The 23,131-nt window shown below is 35.7% G+C and overlaps 1 protein-coding gene across 5 annotated transcripts in view; it reads left to right on the top strand.

Moving 5' to 3' along the window:
• The window catches only part of LOC144967202 (uncharacterized), a 171,588-nt gene that overhangs the window by 76,465 nt on the left and 71,992 nt on the right, over positions 1 to 23,131 (top strand). For 3 of the 5 annotated variants that reach the window (XM_078904134.1, XM_078904139.1, XM_078904135.1), the window contains exon 3: positions 13,437 to 13,611. The gene's annotated coding sequence lies outside the window, so the exon portion shown is untranslated. Of the gene's footprint in view, positions 1 to 7,889; positions 7,978 to 8,228; positions 8,427 to 13,436; positions 13,612 to 23,131 lie in introns of those variants that run through there. The other 2 variants (XM_078904138.1, XM_078904137.1) reach the window with 2 other exon arrangements.

The raw sequence follows: 23,131 nt of genomic DNA, 5'->3' as shown, positions 1-23,131 counted from the left end.
TCTCTCTCTCTAGCTTAAAGCGCTTAAAGCGCCTTACAATGCCTCTCTTTGTCTCTCTAAAACTATTCATGTGCAACACAATAGAATATTATGTACAATACAAAGTAAAAATATTTTAAATATTCTTTTGATTAACATTATTTTTTTTAACTGCTTTGTATTTTTTTTTAATAATCGCGTTGTCGTTAAAAAAAAAAAAAAAAAAAAAAAAAAAAAACGATGTTAGCCAACACAATCTATCCCGTCAATATTCAGCCAATACGCCGGTTGACGGAATCCATACACTGACAATCCACAACACACTAACTGTTGTAACTGTCAGTGTCAGTATTGACACAACCACAGCCTTTGCCTGGAAATTCCCATAATAAATTATATAGATTCGATTGCAAGATTGCATTCGTTTGCCACTCCATAATAATGTATTCTATTTTAATAATCATTTAACAGTTAACCGTCGTAATCTGAACAAATACTTATTTCAAATTTTGGCCAGATAGCTCTTCCTTCAAATATCGATCGATTAAAATGACACTGATCATGGCAAAAACTCTCAAACCTGGGACTTTCAAAGAACCAGGTTTGAGAGTTTTTGTCAAGATGAGGGTCATTTAAAGCGATCGATATTTGAAGGACGAAATTTCTGGCCAAATTTTTAAATACGTGTCTTTCCAGAGACCAGCAGTTACCTGGTTAATTTTGTATGTATTGTATGTTCATACGCATGTCATTGATGTTATTCAGTCTGACACAAGTTTGGATAGTGGATTGTCTTTGTAGATTTGTTAAGGAATATTTTCCTATTGAACCCGTGTGTTTCCATAGAAAAATGCAAGAAAAAACAGTCGCCCTGGATACAAGTCGAAATCTAAACATAATGTTTTTTAGAGTACAGATATTAATGATATGATAGTTTCTTGTGAATGTACAGTGTTGTTTTGTAAAATATTGCAGTAGAGTTACTGCTTTTTTTTTGTTGGAATGTACTGGTCTGTGGAGAAGTTGATCGACTTATCATCATGTTCATAATATATATATTACTTCATATGAATTTCGACATTAATAAATGAGTTTAGTTATCGAATATTTTTACGGCTTCTATCTAGTTGTCATTCAAATGTTCTGACGTCGGCATTAAATCGATATTCAAATCGTTATGCATTCTTTCCTGATCTGTCGTTTTGACTTGGTGGCTTGGTTGTCTCCCCTTTACAGCGATTATAACTGTCTTATGACGTCAAGCAGAGCTGATAACAGGGTCAGAGATTATGATAATATAACCAGTCGTCCTAAAATGGTATTCTGTTTGGACGAACTTGAAACCTAAAATTTATTTTTAAGCTCAATAACGTGAGCTTTTGTATAGCGCAGTGTCCACTTAACCTACTCAAAGCGCTTGACAAAGTTTGAGTGAATAAAAGAAGATAATTGATAAGGGAGCGTTCACATATTATTTCAACACTTTGGGGGGGAGGGGGGGTCTGCCAAATGTTGACAAGTGTTGACATGGGGGAGGGGGGGGGGTTCATACCCAAGATTATGTCATCAAAAATTTGGTTATACAAATAGAATAAAAACACACCCAAGAAAAACACTGTAAAAGTTGAAATGAGAGAAAGCAAAAAGTACGTATTTTTTAATAGATTAATATGGTGAATAATCGATTTTTGCCACCACCAGTGCCAATTGCTCCATGTGATGCTGGTCTGAAAATAAGCAACCAAGGAAAGTTTGGCAGTTTATTCCAAAGTTTGTTTCTGTCCAAAATCAACAACACCAACTGCTATGATGAGCATTGCCCATCTCTGAAAATAACCGACTGGAAAGGAATCAGCATTCTGAAAAAGCGAAAATGTCCAAAATGCACCCTTTATCATTCCACTATTGTTGCAATGAAAGAGCATTCCAGAAAATGTGGGACACTGAGCGAAGAGACATCAGCGGAAGAATATGATATTGATGAGGAGGAAAAACCATTGGAAACTGAATCAGTGTCAATGTCGGAGGTTGAAGGAAGGAACATTTTTGAGTCTATAAACTTTATGTTTGGAAATTGAAATGTCCCAGATGACAGCCCAGTAGTACAAATGATGTCCTTGTCACTACACCTTAGAAAATCAGTAAAGCTCATAATAAATTAGAATGTTTGAAGTTTACCTCAACACCCATTTCATTGTGTTATTTTTTTCAGTAATATACAAACATGTCTACAATAGGGTTTCCGTGACGTGAAGCGGATTAGTAACATATATGTTATTATTCGGATAGGACATCAGTCTTCACAAATTACTTTTTACCAGATCAGGTGATCCACCTACACCTATTCACTGCTGGGTGGACAGGGGGCCCCCGAAAAAAAAATGTGGCTGCGATGGGAATCAACTTGAGTTGTCAGGTCTTCAGCCACGCTCTAACAACTGAACTACCCTAAACATGTCTACATCTTCAAAATGGACTTTTTTTTTTTTGTTAACATCGTGTAATGCTGGCTACCAGTATTGAACAGAGACAAAGAGGTATATATCAAATTTCACACCTTTTGGTACTCAGTTGTTTTTACCTCTTTTACTCTGTTCAATAACCACCATCACATGACTTTCACGAAAAATAGTCCATTTTGATGATGTCATCATATTGGGGGGGGGGGGGGGGGGTCAAGTCAATGATGGCAATTGATGACATGGGGGGGGGGGGGGGGGGGGGGGGTCTAAAAATGCCAATTTTTTGTTGACATAATATGTGAACGCTCCCTAAACTGAATTCTGCTTCTTAAACTTCAAGAACTTATATTATAACACCTAGGTTATTCCTATTGAAATACATTTTTGCCTGAATATTTCGACGGGATAGACCAACGATTTTTACTTCTTCTTCTTCCTCTTCTTCTTCTTCTTCTTTTTCTTCTTCTTCTTCTTCTTTCTTTCTTTCTTTCTTTCTTTCTTTCTTTCTTCATTTCTTCCTTCCTTCCTTCCTTCCTTCCTTCCTTCCTTCCTTCCTTCCTTCCTTCCTTCCATCCTTCCTTCCTTTCTTTCTTTCTTTCTTTCCTTTTTTCTTCTCTTCTTTCTTCTTCTTCTTCTTCTTCTTCTTCTTCTTCTTCTTTCTTCTTCTTCTTCTTCTTCTTCTTCTTCTTCTTCTTCTTCTTCTTCTTCTTCTTCTTCTTCTTCTTCTTCTGCTGCTGCTGCTGCTGCTGCTGCTGCTGCTGATGTCGTTGCTTCTGAAAGTTAGAGAGAGAGAGAGAGACAGAGAGAGAGAGAGAGAGAGAGAGAGAGAGAGAGAGAGAGAGAGAAACGTCCTCTCCGCGTGAACAGCGTTGACCATGCTTTTACGTTTACATTATTACATAATTTTTAAATCTGACGTATAATAATAATAGTGATCAAGTCACTTCCAACTTATATCTTCAAAAACTCTCAGAACAAAGACAGTTTTTGTTTTCATCGACGCGGTAGATCAATTTCCGTGGATTGTAATCTGATCATAAAAGGAGTGACTGTGTCTGCCATAGAATTTTATGGCTAGGAATTGCCTTTGTAAACGAGGCATTTTAATTTATTCTTTTTTTTTTTTTATTTTGCATGTGTAACGCCCACTCTGGCAAAACGACATTCACTTAACGTTTCTTTTCTTATTTCATGTCCTCTCATCTATTCACTTTTCTCAATCATGTCTCTTGGCGTTGGGTGCTAGTTAAATGAAGCATAATCATAATGCACACACACACTCACACACACACACACACACACACACACACACAAACACTCGCTTTCGGGTCGGAAGGTCCTGGGTTCGAGCCTCGCCCGGCGCATTGTTGATTCCTTGGAAAAGGCTCTTTACTCACATTATCTCACCGTACTCAGGTCTAAATTATAAAAGCTCAAGTATTTATTTCAAGAAAGCCCATTTAATCGACCTTGTTTTGTAAGATTCTAGGCCTTGTGCGGCTACGTGGTCTTGTGGTATGATACTCCCCATCGGACCGGAGGATCCAGGGTTCGAGACCTGCTCTGATTGGCTCTTATTTGAGTTTCGGAAAATGCTCTCAACTTGTTGATGGATCAAATGAGTATCATGGCGTTAACAGCGTAGTCTCTATCGGAAAAAAATGTCTCGTCATACATGTTAAGTGTTGCTCTTGACTTGGACCCCTTTGTAAAGCACTCTGAGCACATATGGTAGATATTGCTCATATAAATAATCACGTTTTTTCTACGTGATTTAAAAGTTTATGCACATGGGTAAAATTCACCGCTGTCAAGTGATAAAAGTTAACATTCAATATATCTCTTTTTTTTATCACCAAAGTTTTCAAGTGCGGTTGATTTGTATCGATCTTGTTTTCAATCATGTTTACATTATATCAAATTTTATGATTAACAACTGTTTGAATTGATATCGTTATTAACATGAGGTGTTTGTATAAAATACCAGGTGTGTATATGCCAGTATGACAGTCAATAATGCACTTTGTACCGAGTGACTTAGCTCAATAAAAAAAAATTATACTTTGATTTTATTTTACAATCTGCGAATCAGAAAATTTAAAACTCTATACAAATGATAATGATAACAATATTACTATCACATGGTTTTTCTACAGTGCCTAACCCCGTATCGTAACAAGCTCAACGTGTCTGACACTAACGTAACATCAATCAGTCACTCAACATACAACCAAAAATCAACAGATCAATTCACTATATTATATATTGCTTTTGTCATCTCTATTTTTCTTTTGCTCAATATACATTGTTTCATAATTATCGATATTATATTGCATTATGATAGAATCCATTGATCAAATTGGCGAAATTGAGAAGATTATAGGCATAAATCGTCCAAGTTGGATAATCCCCGTGGTGTAATGGTAACACGCTTCAGTCGAGGCGGGCTGATTTTTTAATCAATTAATTTATTTATTTATAAATATTTTTTTGATGCTTTTCTTTTCTTGTATTATTTTTCTTGCTTTGTCTGGCACCGTTTCAATCGCACTTTTTCAGATCTTGGTCAAATTGTGCACGAAATTATATTTCGTTACAGTTCATTTATCGCTTGCCTTTAACTGAACGTAGCATGACAAAAGCAGTAAAATTGTAGATTTGACACCACTTCGACTTTGTCTCAACTCTTGACATTATTGATATAATTTAGGATGTCAAGCTTGATCATTGATCGGGTTGGTGACAGTGAAAAAATCGTTGTGTTCTTAAGTAAAGCACTTTACTGATATTTTCCCATTCGACTCAGGCGTGAACTGCTGTTTCTTAAGTATAGTTTATACGTTACATTTTAATTTGGCTACAATCTAATAATAATATGGCCCTTAACCCGTTTATTGCCGTACTCTAGAAAGACATGTATTTAAAAATTTGGCCAGAAAACTCGTCCTTCAAATATCAATCAATTTAAATGAACCCCATCTTGGCAAATTCTCTCAAACCTGAAACCTCGCGCGAGGTCCCAGGTTTGAGAGTTTTTGTCAAGATGAGGATCATTTAAATCGATCGATATTTGAATAACGAGTTTTCTGGCCAATTTTAAAAAAAGTCGTGTCTTTCTTGAGTACGGCAATAAACTGGTTAAGGGCCATATTATTATTAGATTGTAGCCAAATCAAAATGTAACGTATAAACTATACTTAGGAAACGTAGTTTTTCTTGAGTACAGCAGTTAACGGGTTAAAAAGGCCTAAAGAATTTATTATTAACTGTGTCGAGTGGATCGATAAATGAAGATTGGTCGGAGGTGGATCAAGTTACCTATCACCCTATCCCTGGTTATAACGCCCTTTTGTTAATTCCATATTGATAGCTTAGACTTGTTTGAGTCTTACTGATAAAGGGGAGACCTTATCTTAATACAATAATAAATCTGCCGTTCGCTGAAAAAAACAAAAACAAGTTTGTTTTTTTTTTAATTTTGGCCAGAAAAATTGTCATTCAAATCGATCGATTAAAATGACCCTCTTCTTGTCAAACATTTTTAAACCTGAGACTTCAAGGAAGTGTTATCAGACTTCAAGAAGTTCCAAGTTTGAGAGTTTTAAACAGGATGAGGGTCATTTTAATCGATCGATATTTGAAGGACGAGTTTATGACCAAATTTTGTTTTAATGTGTTGTTGTTTCTTTTCAGAGTTTGGCAGTGTCGTCTGTATTTCTTTTTATTATTAGCTTTTCCAACTCGACAATACATTTTGTCAATGGCAGTATACTTTTTATAACCATATATTTCTAGAAGCATGACCTCTATTATTGGCAATGTAAAGCATGCTGATCTGTGACGAAATATCCTCAAATTATGATGCAACAATAATAACGGATTGCGACTTAATATTTTTTAAACTCATTTATTTATCTCGTGGGGAAATTAGCATTTAGAGTTTAGAAAGAGAGAGAGAGAGAGAGAGAGAGAGAGAGAGAGAGAGAGACAGAGAGAGAGAGAGAGAGAGAGACAGAGAGAGACAGAGAGAGGGAGGAGGGAGGGGGTAGCATTAGAAATCAGAAGCAGTCCTACAAAGTAAGCAATATGGGCTAAATTGCTTGCCCAAGGGGATAAAAAAGAGATGCCGACATCTGGGCTCGAATCCGGGGTGTAAAGGCAGTCAATGCTCTATGCACTCGGCCATCTAGCCCTTCCACCCCCCCCCCCCCCCCCCCCCCCCCCCCCTCTCCCCCAATATATTCCATATAAATAAGGTAGGTGACCTTTTTAAAAAATATATAACTAAAAACAAGATGTCTTGTACCAAAAATATTTATTTACACAACAAGTATTCTCCCCGACCTCGACATCCCCCCCCCCCCCCTCCACCCAACTGGCCTCCCTGGCCTGTCTTTCCCAACCCTATACTCAGGCCCTTTGTTTCCCGGACCGGACAGAAGGAATAAAATGAGGAACGAAGAACGCTAACCCTATAAATATCTGTCCCAAGTCAAAACGCCATGTCTCAAGGGTGATCGTTGTGTGATAAGTATGTCTACCTCTTCCATGCTGATGGCAGTAGTATACTAATCAAAGTATGCGATATCAGGTACAAAATCTTATCATGGAATTATCTTCGAGTACCTTGCAGGTAGTCGTAGTCGGAGAGCTGGTAGTCATTCTTGGGAATTTGGCCCTTTGCCCGTTGGGTAGTTTTGGCCATGTTCTAAGCTAACATTTTCCTATTAGCAATGTACCGTCGTACTCTGAACATAACTAAACCAATAAAATAAAATACGTCTTTACAATTTTGGCTAAAAAAAAAACTCGTCATTCAAATATCGATCGATTAAAATGAATGACCCTCATCTTGTCAAAAACCCTCAAACCTGGGATTTCGGAAGCTCAGTTGGTAGAGAACTGGCTTCACATGCAAAGGGACCTAGATCTACCCTTGGTGTCTACCAAGAAGTGATTGGGTAACTGGGTCTGTTAGATCCGGTGGAAAGTACTTTGCGATAGATTAGCGTCCTATCTAAATGATAGCAAGCAATTGCTTTTGACCGTTTCACGCTATAGAAACCGGGATAAACTCTGGCCCCATGAGCCTAATGTCTCTGAAAGACTACTATTTTTGTAGGTTGCAATGTCCAGCTATCTGGCTTGCAAACAAGACTACAGCAGGCAGTCTATTGACCTAGCTTGCCTCTGCCTGCCTGACCACCACCAGTCTGTGCGGCCAGTAGTAAGCTGATTATGATTATGTTAATGTTGCATTATAATAAAGTATGATTTGATATCAATAAATCTAAATCGACGTTAATCGGTAGTTTGCATTGCCGGAATTAATGGCTTTGTTTGGTTTGGAGTGTCATGTGGAATGACGACCGCTGCGCAAGACTACTTTACGCTGTGCTTTCTTATGGGACAGAGAGGGAGAACTATGGGCATTTAATGTGTTAAACTCTAAAGTGTGTGCGTTGTATTCTACTGTAAGCTTCGCAGTGTAGCAAGTCCTTCTATAGAGTGTAGACATTACTTTTTTATACCGCAAGTATGTTTAGTTGGTTTTGATTTTTTTTTCCTCCTCGATTTTGTGTTTGAATATTCTGCGTTTTAGATTTATCTAGTAGTAGAATAAGAAATCGGGGAAACCTGTTTGTAATCATATATATTTCTACGGAATGTTCGTATAATCAATTGTTTCCCTAATCACCTCACCGTAACCAAACAAAAATTAACATGTTTACAGTGTCACAGTTGTTTTAATGTGTACACTTAATGTGGTGTGTAGAAGATTTATTTGGCATTGTTTGACTGATCGCTTATTTCGTAAGATATGAAGAGATTAAGTATGCTGCTTCTATACACTGATAACAGGTCATTCCAAGTTAGTAAAGAAATCTAATAGTGGAACTAATGGATTGTTTTAGTTTGATCAAAGTGAATAGGACAATTATATGGATTAATGTGAACTATTCCTGGATTATTGTCATTAGATTGGTTGGTTGTTTTATTAATGCTTGTATATGTTTTCTCTTATGGTCCTTCTTAATGGGTAAAACTGATTTGTTCTTTTTTTTGCAGGTCTGATTAGCCAAATTGTAATGGGAATTCTCTCAAACTAACACAAAATATTGTCTATTACAACAATGTTAAATGAAGCCCATAATCGTGGTCGGTAACCCAACCCCTCTGTGTGTGTGTGTGTGTGTGTGTGTGTGTGTGTGTGTGTGTGTGTGTGTGTATGTTTGTTAACGAATTATATCTCTTGCTATCGGTGATTGAAGGGCATATTATTAGAAATTTAAAACTTTTAAAGTCCATTTGAGAAACAAATTGAGCAGTGTTGCGAGATATCCACTAAATGTGCTCAACGCTCTTTGCAGTAGTACCCGAACCAACAGCAACACTTAACATATAGAACAAGACATGACGCTTATGAGGCGACTATTCAGATCGTTGACTTCTTTTCTTTTCGACATAGACAACGCTGCTGCTGGCTAGGTATTCGTTTTACACCTGGGTCAGGTGAAAGAATATGAGTAAGGAGCCTTTTCCAGAACTCAACTTTGCGCGACCAGAACGGGACACGAACCAGGGACATATCGGTCCGTAAGAGAGTGTCATACAACTAGATCACAAAGCCGCACAATGACCTCCATAGAGTAATTTTTTTCTTCTTCTTCTTCTTCTTCTTCTCTTCTTCTTCTTCTTCTTCTTCTTCTTCTTCTTCTTCTTCTTCTTTCTTCTTCTTCTTCTTCTTCTTCCTTCTTCTTCTTCTTCTTCTTTTTCTGTCAAACAGCAGTCTATTAAAATCCCCCTCCCCCCCCCCCTCCCCCCTTCCACCCCCAGCTTGCCAAAATGTCTGAAACCTTAGACGCATTTGAGATGTGCATAATATTTGTATGTCAAACATCAATCGATTAAACTGACCCCGACATCCTCCTTACCACACCCAAGCTTCCCAAAACCATAAACTCCGGCTATATATATATATATATATATATATATATATATATATATATATATATATATATATTATATTATATTATATTATATTATATTTATATTATATTATATTATATTATATTATATATAGGCCAATAAATGTACTGTGAAGGACTACTTTTTTATGTAGACAGTATGTGTAAATCTAACTGTTGAATACATTTATTGTAAATAACGCCATAGACATAAAGAATCAAAGAGAACATACTCTTTCCATAGTCTATATAATATTGTATTCCATACATTTTAACATTGCCAAGTTTACGGTTATTTTCAAGCTAAATCAATTCAATAACGTAAGCAGTTGGTTGTACTGACTAACCCTGTTCGTGTTTTCTACCAAATTCATGAGATGATACTATCAGTGTCTCTGACTATTGAATAACCACTCCCTTCGTCCCTGTCGCAACTTTGAATGGTGGTCCGTTTGTAAGTATAGATACAAGATACTAGCTGGAATAATAATAATAATATATCGTTGGTAAAGCTTTAATCCGTTCTGATCTGTTGGTGATTGTATAGCCCTTTGTCCTGGTCCCGGGTTGGGGGTGGGAAGGGGGGTGGGGAGGGGGGGGGGGGCTGTCATTGAGTAGCAGAACACTTTTATTTAATGGCCATAAAATGTTTCCTATCAATAGATTTAAATGGCTCACAATTTGTCTAAAAGAATTTTTGTTTGTTTTTTTTTAATCTATAGGCTTTTTCAGTTTTTTGACAAGTTTTAAATCATGTCAATTTATCGATATATAAAGCAATTTATTTCTGGCCAAATAATAAAAATAAGACATTTGTCTGTTTACGACAAAGCAGTGAATCGGTTACGTGTTTGTTTTACTGTAACGGCGGGTGTCACCCGGTGGAATGCACAGATTTACATAGACATACTTAGAGTCTAGAGTCTAGAGTCACAGAAGACAAAGAGACGGAATGGTAGATAGATACATTTATAGAGACGGTAGATAGAGTGAAAAGGGGGGATCGGTGGTGTAATGTAAGCACACACACAGTCAGTCGTCATGGCGTGTGTCACTTTGGCACTGGAATCAGGCTTATACGTGGACCGGGGGATTTATTGAGGAATCTGTTGGTGTTAGAGGTTATTGAGTGTTCTGTGAAGTCTTCTGGATTTTAACTTAGTGATTAATTATTATCGTTTAAATCGAAAGTTCGTTTATATCGTCGTTGATATATAAGGTGAAATTATTTAAGAACCTTGTTGATAGGATTTTTTTTCTATTTCAAATTGTTTTTATTTCGGTTTACAAAGAAGCCAAAGCTTGATTGAATGTCTCATCTGTTGTGCTCAAAAGATAGACATTGTCATTAAAATCAAAACTAGAGGTGCCTAATAAATGAGCCCGTAAACTGGAGAGAAAAATAGAGTAGATGTGACTCATATATAAGGGAACAACACAAAACAAACAACGTTTCGGCCCTTGGCCTTCGTCAGGAGACAAAAAACACAAACACAAATATATGTAAATTTACAATTTACTGTTTCCACATTTGACGAAATGTGATATTTTGTAAATTTACATATTTGTAAATTGTTTTCTGACAATTATATATATAATCCTCGCCTCATTTGGTTATTTCTTCCTACAATATATATATATATATATATATATATATATATATATATTATATATATATATATATATATATAATATATTATATTATATACACGCACACACTGATATGTTTAATTCGACGTCTACTTATTTACAGGTCTGATAACCCAAACCGTTATGGGCTCATTGTTGAAATGGAAACTCTCAAAATAGGACAAAACATTGTCCATTACTTCAATGTTGAAAAAAGCCCATAATTATGGGACCTGCTAATATATACAAGAATGTTTAAATGTATACACAAGTCTTCCGTTCATTGACAAAACGCATTTTTACACGTTGTTCAGACATTTTTTTTTGTTCTCTAGAATCGAATATAATAACCCCTAATGTGTCATAAATTCTCAAATTCCGTTACAAATTTTCAGCTAGTTATAGTTCATTTCAATGGATTGAAACATTGGTATTGAATAAAAGATTTTGGGGCATGTGTAAAATGTGTAAAATTGCATTTTGTCAATGAAAGACAGAATCTGTCTAAATCCCTTTAAAATCTATTGTTCACCACCTTATTGACTGTCCTTTGTAATATATTCATACGTACGTTGTAGATTCAATAAGCGTGATTCCTGCCCGACAGGATTTTAATAACAGTATGGAATTTTGACATTGTATGTCATTTGTATAGAATTCAGAACTTCGTATCTATCTAGTGTTATGTCGGGTGTGTAAAAGAGTGCCGTGAAATTATACAATTTAAAAGTAATTCATTGGATAACACATGTGTAATAATTGATTTGACTTGGGAAAACACATAATATCATTGTCATCATTACATTCATTTTTCACTGGTAGATTTATTGCCATACTTTTCTTTACAAATATGTACATAATCTAAAGTCTATTTTGGAAATGTATACCTTTTTAAAAAATCTTGTTTTGAATTCTAAAGACTTAATATACATTCAATTTTACAGTTCATGCTTTGTGATATTGTTGCAAATATTTGTTGAATTTTTATTTTTTTACCAACACGTCTGTGCTTAACAAATAATTTTAAAAAGGATGACATAAAGTATTATTATTAGTATTTTTATTATTAAGAGCCTGACAGAAATATTAATCTGTCCGAAAAAAATTATAATGTCGCCTAACAGGCGTCATGTCCCGTCCTCCATGTTAAGTGTTGCTGTTGGCCATGGACCCCCTGTAAAGCGCTTTGAGCACGTTTAGTGGATATTGCGCTATATAAAATCTTATTTAAAAAAAGTAAATGACTGAAGTCTGATACTTTTCGATCATTTGTGATGTACGTGATGTATCTCGTCTTGTTACTAAGTCAAGAACAACAAAACATGGTCAGTTACCAGATGAGTGACAATCATTTCAAATTATTTTATCTAGCTCCGTCGTCTCCGTGTTTAAAGCACTTTACAGAAATAGAAATATGTACGTGCCTTGACTCAGGTGTAAATGAGCACCAGGTAGGATAAAGGCAGCGTCGGCTATTGAAAGAGAACAAATTAATAACCGATCAACTGATTGACAAGTACTCTTTAGATTACTACATTTGATTCTATTTGACAAATTATTCTTAAGTTTGATTAAGGGAGAAAGGGGGGGGGGGGGGGGGGGGATAAGTGAAAGTATCATTGTGAAGTAATTTGTGAATCGTAGACCAATGGGAATGCCCATCCAGGTCCTTGTCTTTGTTTCAGTTGACTTGCCTAAACCTGTTGCAAATTGTGACCAGCCTTTCAAAACGGTATTATGGCGCTCTGAACCAAATGACAAAATGTGAATTTAACTTCAAATTTACCAGAAATGAGAAATTTGGGGATGGAGGGGCGGGGGGGGGGGGTTCACTCTTTAAGAAAGAATATTCTTTCTTCTTCGTAATACAAATCAACGTAAAATACTTATCATGCTATTTAATACTATAAAATCGGTTTTAAGCCCCTAAACTGTGCTATTTCGTCTTCTCAGGGCTCGACCCCCCCCCCCCCCCCCCCCCCCCCCCCCCCCCCCCCCCCCTGAACGGCGCGTAGTTGAGTCCTTTGAAACGGCTCTTTACTCACATTCTCTCATCGTACTCAGATGTATAATAAGTAAAGCGTTTGTCTCTGTCGGAAAAAAAAAAGAAACCTTTACTGCCTCACGTGCGGTATGTCAAGTCCTAAATGTTAAGTGTTACTTTTGGCTAGCGCTTTGAGCACGTTTAGTGGATTAGAGCTATATAAACGCTCGTTTTTAAACCACCTCGACATCATACCGTTTTGAGAGGATATGTCACAATTGTTTTCAACCTTTCATTTATTTATTAGTCTGGTCATCACAACAATTAAACTAGAACGAGGCAGTAGGAAGAAGATTCACAAATTCTTGTCTCTACTTACTAATGTACCAACCATTTTCACTCTTTTGTCAACAGGTTTCAGGAACAGTTTGGAGCGATTAACAACAAAGGAGTGCAGTGATTTTCGATCTTATTAATTTGTGGTGTGCACAATAATATTTGGATATTTATAATATATTTCCGTTCGGATTAACACAAACCATCGCAATTATTGAAAAGTATAAGAAGGCTCAACTCATTATCAATTAAGGTAAGAAATACAATCTAATTGCAATGATTTTATTTTATTATTTGAATGATTGTTTCAATAAATAACGTTTTTTAAAGACTGACAATCAATCATAATGTTTATATATATATATATATATATATATATATATATATATATATATATATATATATATATATATATATACCTTATAATAAAATAATAGTTGACCTTTGTGGTCTTGTTGTTTGGCACACGCCTTCTTAGCGGCGCAAAGTTGAGTCTTTGGAGACGGCTCTGTGCTCATATTCTCTCACCGCACTCAGGAGTAAATGGACTACCTGGCGCTGAACAGCGTTGGATCTGTTGAAAATGTTGTAATAGGCCCTTACATGCCTTATGTCTCATCTTATAAGATTAACCATTCCTGTTGACTGGGGACCCGTTGTAAAGCGCTTTGGGCACATTTTGTGGATATTTCTCTATATAAATCCTCAGATGATTTTTTTTTTAATATAGGCTCAGGTTTGGAACATAATGTTGATATTCATCTCTGGAGTGTAATTGCTTTTCAACATTAGTATTATAATATGATTTATTTATTGCTTTATGAATCTTACTTTCTATCTCGTAACTGTAGCCAGGCTTGTTTTCGTTCAAGCCCTCACATTTCGATACGCCGCCCTTTATTCCTATACTATGTGTGACCTATCGTCTCAAAACGGTATTATATCGGGATGAACCTGGTGGTAAAAAGTCCAAATTAAATTGTAAACTGATTTTTTTGACATTTTCCCCTTTAGAACTCCATTTTACTTCATTCTTTCTCCTCAAAATAACACACGAATCCACCCCAAGTCTGATATAATTAAAATAAATCAATTTTAGGATGCTTCAAGCATACTGGCGTAATACGGTTTCGAGGCGATGGGGCATATATTACTATTATCGATTTTATGATTGTAAGTTTTCATTTGAATGCGTTGTGTGCCGTGCGTTTTTTTTTTTTTTTCTCTCATTCAAATTAAATTTAAGGGTATTCCATCATTTCCATCAGATTGAAAGAAGTAAATAGTAATCATAAATCGAAATAGAAGCTTCCATTCAAATTGCCAAATTAAATTATGAAGTGGATATTTCGGGTTTCCCCTTTGTCAAGAAAAACACTATGAATGAGATACTAAAGACGAATGAGATATGAGAAGATGGCGTGGTTGAGGCTTAACTTCTTCTTCTTCTTCTTCTTCTTCTTCTTCTTCTTCTTCTTCTTCTTCTTCTTCTTCTTCTTCTTCTTCTTCTTCTTATTATTATTATTATTATTATTATTATTATTATTATTATTATTATTATTATTATTATTATTATTATTATTTATTATTATTATTATTATTTTATTATTATATATTATTATTATTATTATTATTATTATTATTATATTATTATTATATTATATATATTATTATTATTATTATTATTATTATTATTATTATTATTATTATTATTATTATTACTAATATTATTATTCCTTCTTTCCGTCCTTCCCTTTTTCCTTCCTTCCCTTCCGTTCTTCCTTCTCTTCCCATACCTTCTCGCCTTCCTTTTTTTCATACTCCGACTTCCCTACTCCTTCTCCTCTCTCTCTCTCTCTCTCTCTCTCTCTCTCTCTCTCTCTCTCTCTCTCTCTCTCTCTCTCTCTCTCCCTCTCTCCCTCTTTCTCTCTCTCCCTCTCTCTCCCTCTCTCTCTCCCTTTCTCTCTCTCTCTCTTTCTCTCTCTCCCTTTTTCTCTCTCTCCCTCTCTCTCTCCCTTTCTCTTTCTCTCTCTCTCCCTCTCTCTCTCTCTCTCCCTTTCTCTTTCTCTCTCTCCTCTCTCTCTCTCTCTCTCTCTCTCTGTCTCCACAGACACACACACACACACACACACACATATATATATATATATATATATATATATATATATATATATATATATATATATATTTTATATATATCTTCTTCTTCTTTCTTCAATTTCTCTTCCGACCGATTTCGTAAATCTGAACGCTACTAAAAACTTATATTTTGTTTTTCTTTCCATTCTCTTCCCGTTTCCGTTGATATTTCAGATGTCTCATCTGGACCACTGGGGGGGGGGGGGGGGGGGGGGGGTGTCTTGATATTTTCTATCAGAATCTAAAAATGTCAGACAGAATATATAAATAGTTGGGAGCAGCTGCCAGAGGAAAGACCAGAAATAATATTTGAATTCGTTTTTAGAATTTCAGATAGAAACCTGTCGAGATAGAAGTAGCAAATGAAAACAATAAAATTTGTAAGTACACCCATACACCCAGTTGGAATTGACGGATGGACATATCTCCAACAGCCTTCAGACGTTGCTGTATATTGCTGTATCAATATTTTCATGATTCTTACTGTGAAAGAAAATTGGGTTCCTCTGTTACGTCAACGTTTCGATAAGTACTTTTTAATAGATGAAAAAGATTGGAGAAAAAAAAAAGCTTTAAGTTGTTTTTCTCAAACTTCCAATTCAAAATGCACTGAAATACGCCCACTGTTCTTTGGCGAATCTACACATGAAAATATATATGTGTGTGTGCATGTGTGTGAGTGCTATGTGGTCTTGTGGTATGACACTCGCTTTCAGATATATATATATATATATATATATATATATATATATATATATATATATATTACATGCACACACACACACACATATATATATGTTTATTTATATATATATATATATATATATATATATATATATATATATATATATATAATATATGTATATATATATACATATATTATAAGAATATTTTATTTGTTTGTTAGAGAGCAAAATACTAAACCTTCATGTGTCTTTTCCTTTTAATTTTGTATTCACATTACGTCATGTTTCTTCTCCACCAAATATTCACTCACAGCAGCCAATGAGAGTTCTGTGGTTTCTAATGAGAAGTAAATTGACTATTCGAGAAAAACAAGCTTTCTTTTTCAGTCCCGTTCATCTCTGGTAATCCAATCTGTCAAGTAGTGTACTCTCGCATTGAGGGTTCACCGGGGACCCAATTGAAACAACTTAGGTCTGGAGGAATTTGTCATTAGCTTTCCTTTCATACTGTGGAGGAACCTTATTTTTTCATTCACTTATTTCTTTTTTTCGAAATATTGGCTTTCTTTCCTTCCCATATATTCCTCAACCACCTTCTCCCTTTTCTTCTCATCCTTGTTTTCTTCCTTTTCCTTCTCCTTCGACATCTTTTACAACTCATACTCCTCCTCTTTCGCTTCCTCTTCCTACCACGACGATGTTGATGACTATGGTGATGAATTAAGGAGGCACTCAATTTTACGACATTAAGCACATAACATGACTGATAGGCACTAGTATGTTTAGTCAATCCAACGTTACCTTTAACCCGTTTCGTTCGAATGCTTGGTTTTTATCGCTTTTAATTTCAATTTCACATCCGGATGTAATTAACACTGATATCTTGGTTTATATATTATTATATTATATTAACCTTCTCCTTACCACCTAAAGGAAAAATAGTCACATTTGTTACGATGCAATCAATAGCTTTCTTATTTTGATTTCAGATTTCATTTGTTATAGTTATAGCCATAAAAACTCGACACTGTGTTGCAGAGCTCATTTTTCTGAACAAAACGTAGAATATACTCGTTACTATTCTGTTTGAAAAATCTATTTTTTGTGTTGGGGGAGTATAAAATTTGGGGTAAAATTCCAACAATAGATGGTAAGGAGAGAGTTAATTAGAGGTCTATATATTGTGTTTGTTTATCTTATTTTCTTTTTCTTTTGTTTTTACTAACTCGTTCTCTTATTAATACAAAATTGTTGAATAGAAAGAAAAACATGAGATTTTTTGATGCGCAATATCCGTTAAATGTGCTATGCGCTTTACATGAGATCTCAAGTCAACAGCAGCACTCATAATTTAAGACGAGGCCTGTAAGGTGCCATTATAATATTTTATATCACAGAGACAACGTGGTTGCCGGTCAGAAACTCATCTTACACCTGAGTACCTGTGAGAGAACCTGAGTAAAATGTAGTCATTCAGAGCCATGAGGCCCATGGAGCTTGAGTTTATCCCGGTTTCCATAGCGTGAAACGGACAATATCTCGCTACAATTTGGAGAGTTCGCTTGTCTATCACAAAGTACTTTCCACCAAACTTAACAGACCCAGCTACCCAATCAGTTTGGGGTAGACAGGGGGGGGGCCTCAGACTAAAAACTCCGCTTCACCCGGGATCGAACTCAGTCCCTTTGCATGTGAAGCGAGTGCTCTGTCTACCGAGCTATCCGGGCCCCCTAAGTTTGAGTGAAGAAATAGCATTATATCAAAGTAGGGATCAAATTTGCACCACCCACAGTGAGAGTGGGACTCGAGCCAAGCACCTAAAGGTCCGAAGGCGAGTAACATACCACAAAGTCACAAACCCGTACAAAGTAGTGGATGGGCATCGTTAATGTATCATTAGCTAGCAAACTAAGATAACCCGCCTTACAATAACATTGGATAAATAGTAGTACTAGCTGCCAAGGGGCCTGACATTAAGCAATTTTACCTGATTTGTGAGCATCGCATAGGTATGTAATGTTCATTAAATAGGCATCGTCCTACTTGAGTGAGTTGTTTATTTTGGTTTCTTTAACTTCTTAACCCGCATTTCCTGTTTTGAGGATTTAGTTTAGCAATTGAATAATCTTTATACTATGCTTTTTAAAAGAATTTTGTGAGGAAAAAAAAACAATAAACAAAGCAAAACAAAACAAACAAACAAACAAAAAAACAACAAACAAAAAACTAATGAAACATGGCTCTGAGAACGATATAATTTACAAACATGAACTTTCGTCAGAATGCCGTTTTTTAACTATCCCCGACACAAACAGGGTTGATATTAAGAAAGACATTATGGAAAGATACAGTTTTCCTAAATTTATTTTGCTAGAATAATGAGAAATGATACAATAATTTAGACACTTCCTCCCAAAAAATACCCAGATTAGATTCCCAAAATGGGCAAAGTAAATAAATACAGTCGAAGCGTAGATACGTTTAACATTTAATATTCCAGTCTATTTCATGCCATTGTATCATTTCTCATTATTCCAAATAAATTGAGGAAAACTATATATTTAAATAATGCCTTTCTTAATATACTATTTTTAAACTTAAATCTTAATTCAAATTTGAGTAATAAAATACCTAGCAGTTTGGATTAAAATCGATGTCAGCTGTAGCATGTATTGCAGTGTAGGATAAAGGCATAAACTGAGAGCGGTTCACACCCGTGTTGACATGTATTCGTGATAAGATTTGAGGTGTAATGCCGCAACAACAAAAAAACAAAAATAACAAAAACCAAAATCAAAATTAAATGATAAAACGTCCTTCTTCTTCTTCCTGGAATCTTCAAAGCACGGACACAATGATGTATTGTGACAGATGTGGAATTTAACCCTCTCTTTACCAACTACAGTAAAATTGCCACATTCGTTACGATGAAACCAACAATTATCTCATTCTGATTTCTCTTGTATATCACATTTTAATTTATTTTTTTTTTTGTAATAGTCTAGCTATAAAAACTTGACACTGTGTTGTAAAGTTCATTCTTCTAAACAACATTATGTATAGAATAGAATATTTTTATGTTGCGTGTGTGTGTTTTAGGGAAAAGTTCTGAAAATGGCTTGTAAGAAGAGAGCGAGGAAATTCATGGTGTCTAAACTGCCATTGAAATTGAAATGTTCTAAATTTTGGTATTGACAACACCTGGAAGGCTGTTCCGCAATCAAATAGGCGATAGGACAAGTGACCGCTGGTAGAATTATAACTTGGACTAGGGTCATTTGGTATCTTATTGAATGACCCCTCGTTGTGCAAACTGTCTTCTCTTAAAATGAAAACAACTTCATTACCGACCGAACAGTTACAGTTTGGAGAGATGACGCAAATATAATTACTTATCCTCTTGGTGTTTCCTCTGCACAATAATATGCCCGATACAATAATTTCCAATAGGCTTCAACATTCGCGACGTCACTTCCCTCGTAATGACGCATAGTAAGTTAGTAACTGGTTCTAAACTATTGGAACAATGGCGGACGCCCTTATAAAATACTTCTCCGACGAGCATAAACGTGTATCCAGAGGAGAAAAACATTGTAAATCTGATCATGTTTTGACTTTTATACATTCTGATCACATGACATGTGAAAAAGTTCTAGCCAGCGTGAAGAATAACAAGTACCGATTTTCTTTGTTGAGAACCAATCTGCTCGTTGCTGGGCCGACGTGACACCAGACTATTGAATCCAATTATCACGATCTGCTGCCTGCTTTGACGTCTATCCCCACGTCCACTTCTGTGCCTTCATATCACACTACAAGGTCCTTCTCCACGTCTCCAAGGGGGTCTCCCTTCCCTCTCTGCTCCTTGTGGGCTCCATAATATGAGGGCGATCCTTGGCATAGCATCAGAGTTCATCTAGAAGACATGACCAGTCCACCTCTATCTTCTTCTCTTAACGTGAGAAAAAAAAAACAGACTTGGCATAGCATCATAGTTCATCCAGAAGACATGGCCAGTCCACCTCTATCTTCTTCTCTTAACACGAGAAAAAAAACAGACTCTAACTCTGTTCTCTTCGTCAAGTCACAGTTTGAGATGGATTTTGGCCAGAATAGCATCAATATCTTCCCCTAGCACTTGTTTTGGCACATAGATATACATGGTCCATAATATGAGGGCGATCCTTGGCATAGCATCATAGTTCATCCAGAAGACATGGCCAGTCCACCTCTTATCTTCTTCTCCTAACACGAGAAAAAAACAGACTCTAACTCTGTTCTCTTCCTCAAGTCACTGTTTGAGATGGTTTTTGGCCAGAATAGCATCAGTCTCTTTCCCGAGCACTTGTTTTGGCACATAGATATAGAGCCATAAAATTACATTAACCAAGCTATGTACTTTATCAGTATCAGTCGTGCGCCATACAAGCATTTCGTTGGTTGAGCGATTACAACAAAGTGTAATCTATTGACGAGAATCGTTAGTTATCGATATGGCGAAGACGGGGCATCGCGTTAATGGGGCTAATTACCATTGGGGGGTAATAGAAAGCTGTGCAGTTTCTACTTAGTCGTAAGACTTTGATAGCAGAGACAATGTAACCATTAGAGGGAACCGGGATAGCAGCCGGTCGAAAGGAGAGGTGGAGAAACATAGGGGGGGGGGGGGGGGGGGATTATGTTAAAATGGTTGCATCCAATGAGATTTGTTGGTGTTTATTGATTTTTTGAAAGGTTACTTTACCGATCAATTGCCTTACTTAAAGGGTGTTGTATGGGACTTAAATGGACGGGGAAATAGGGTAGAAAATCGTGCGTGTGTGTGTGTATGTGTGTGTATGTGTGTGTGTGTCTGTGTCTGTGTGTGTGTGTGTTTGTGTGAATGTGTGTGTTTTATTTTTTTTCAGGGAGGTAAATGGAGAAAAGGAACACTGAATCAGGAAGGAAAGAGGGAGGAATAAAGACAAATAGAAAAGTAGAGGAGTTTGGGCGAAGGAGGAGACATATTTTCTGATTGGGTAAAAAAAAAAGAAAAGAGAAAGAAGGAGAGATTGAAAGATACATATTTAGAGAAAGAATACCATTCTATGATACACTATTCGCAAAGAATTCATTGAGTTATAGGACTCATGTTTTGAAATTAAGGTAACATATGAATGAATGAATATTTTTATTTATATTATCGAGTCAACCATGTCTATAGCGACCACCAATATTATCGGCCATGTGGTCGTCGTCATAGACAGGTGGGTTGGGGGGGGGGGGGGGGGGGGGTGGCGTGTACTATCATTTGCCTCAATCATATGTAAAGCATTGGGTGTGAATGGCCAATCCTGGACAATATATATACATTTATATTCAGGACACGTGCATCTCTTCTCATTCACAAACATAAAATGCCATTTGACCATCCAATCAAAAGGTGATGATATAATATTTTGCTCTATCCCTCCAACCCCCCTCTCTCTCTCTCTCTCTCTCTCTCTCTCTCTCTCTCTCTCTATCTATCTATCTATCTATCTATCTATCTGTCTATCTATCTATCTATCTATATATGCATCTATCTATCTATCTGTCTGTCTATCTATCTATTGTGTGCTCCGGCTTTATTTGAAATCGATTCTGGACAAAAATCTTATTACTTGTTACATTGCAGCCCTAAGCCATTCCTGTGTGATTCCTCCCAACCCTTTTAAAAATGAATATCGAGTCAAAGGAATAATAATAATAATATTATGTTTAGAGAGAAAAACCGCTTCTACCAAAATAGAAAGTTGAATGCCATCTCTCATGTAATTCATTTCTATCCTCCGTCAATCTCTGGTTATTCTCCGTTTCGTTCTTCTATCCTTTTTTTCATTTTTCTGACTTTTCATTTGTTGCATCCATCCATTTTCCTTTGTGAAATCATCTCTGTCAAATTAAGAGTTTTGACATGGCTTGTCCGTCCCTTTCATCGATTTCTTCGTTTCATGTTGGGTTTTGTTTCGTGCCATCTTTTTTATATTTTCTGTTTTTCGGTTATTCTAATTTTGTTTTTCATTTGTTTGTTGTTGTTGTTTTTTGTTGTTTTTTTTTAATTCACTTATTCCGTCTTTTTTTTAAACTTAAAATTTCCTTTCTTACACATGACATAATATATTTCTGGGAATCTGAGCTTATTTTGTAGATCTGAGCTTATTTTGTAGAAAACTCATAGTAAAAGACCAGTTATTTTAATCCCAGGATTTGTCGATATTATTTCTTTTTTTTTTCGCGAAGATCGAGGTTTGAGAGTTTTTTGCCAAGAATAAGGGGTCATTTAAATCGATCGATATTTGAAGGATGAGTTCTCTGGCCAAATTTATCAATACGGGGTTTTCCAGAGCGCGTTATTAACTGGTTAATCCCTCCAGCAGTTTCCGTTCTTTAATCTTTCCATTGTGTCTTCTTGTTTTGGAAAACATTTGTTGCTGTTTTTTTTTATTATTATTATTGTTACATATATAAAACATTTTTCACGATCACACACAATCCCTCTATCTATTTATCCATCTACCTACCTACCTACCTACCTACCTACCTACCTATCTATCTATCTATCTAGCTATCTATCTATCTATCTATTTATTTATTTATTTATTTATTTATTTATTTATTTATTTATTTATTTATTAATCTATCTATCTCTCTGTTTGTCTGTCTGCGTGCTATCTATCTATCTATTTAACTATCTATCTATCTGCCTGTCTGCCTGTCTGTCTTATTTATTTATTTACATATCTATCAGGCCATCTAGCTTCCTACTTACTTATCTAACTATTGATATGTCTATCTGTCTATCTATCTATACATCTATATCTCTATCTTTATATCTATCCATTTTGTCTATCTATCTATCTATCTATCTATCTATCTATCTATCTATCTATCTATCTATCTATCTATCTATCTATCTATCTATCTATC

This window comes from Berghia stephanieae, chromosome 3 (assembly GCF_034508935.2).
Source record: "Berghia stephanieae isolate SIO BIC M18660-M18661 chromosome 3, UCSD_Bste_1.3, whole genome shotgun sequence".
Lineage (NCBI taxonomy): Eukaryota > Metazoa > Mollusca > Gastropoda > Nudibranchia > Aeolidiidae > Berghia > Berghia stephanieae.
The sequence above is the reverse complement of the archived record's forward strand: the minus strand, read 5'-3'. Positions and strand labels throughout refer to the sequence as shown.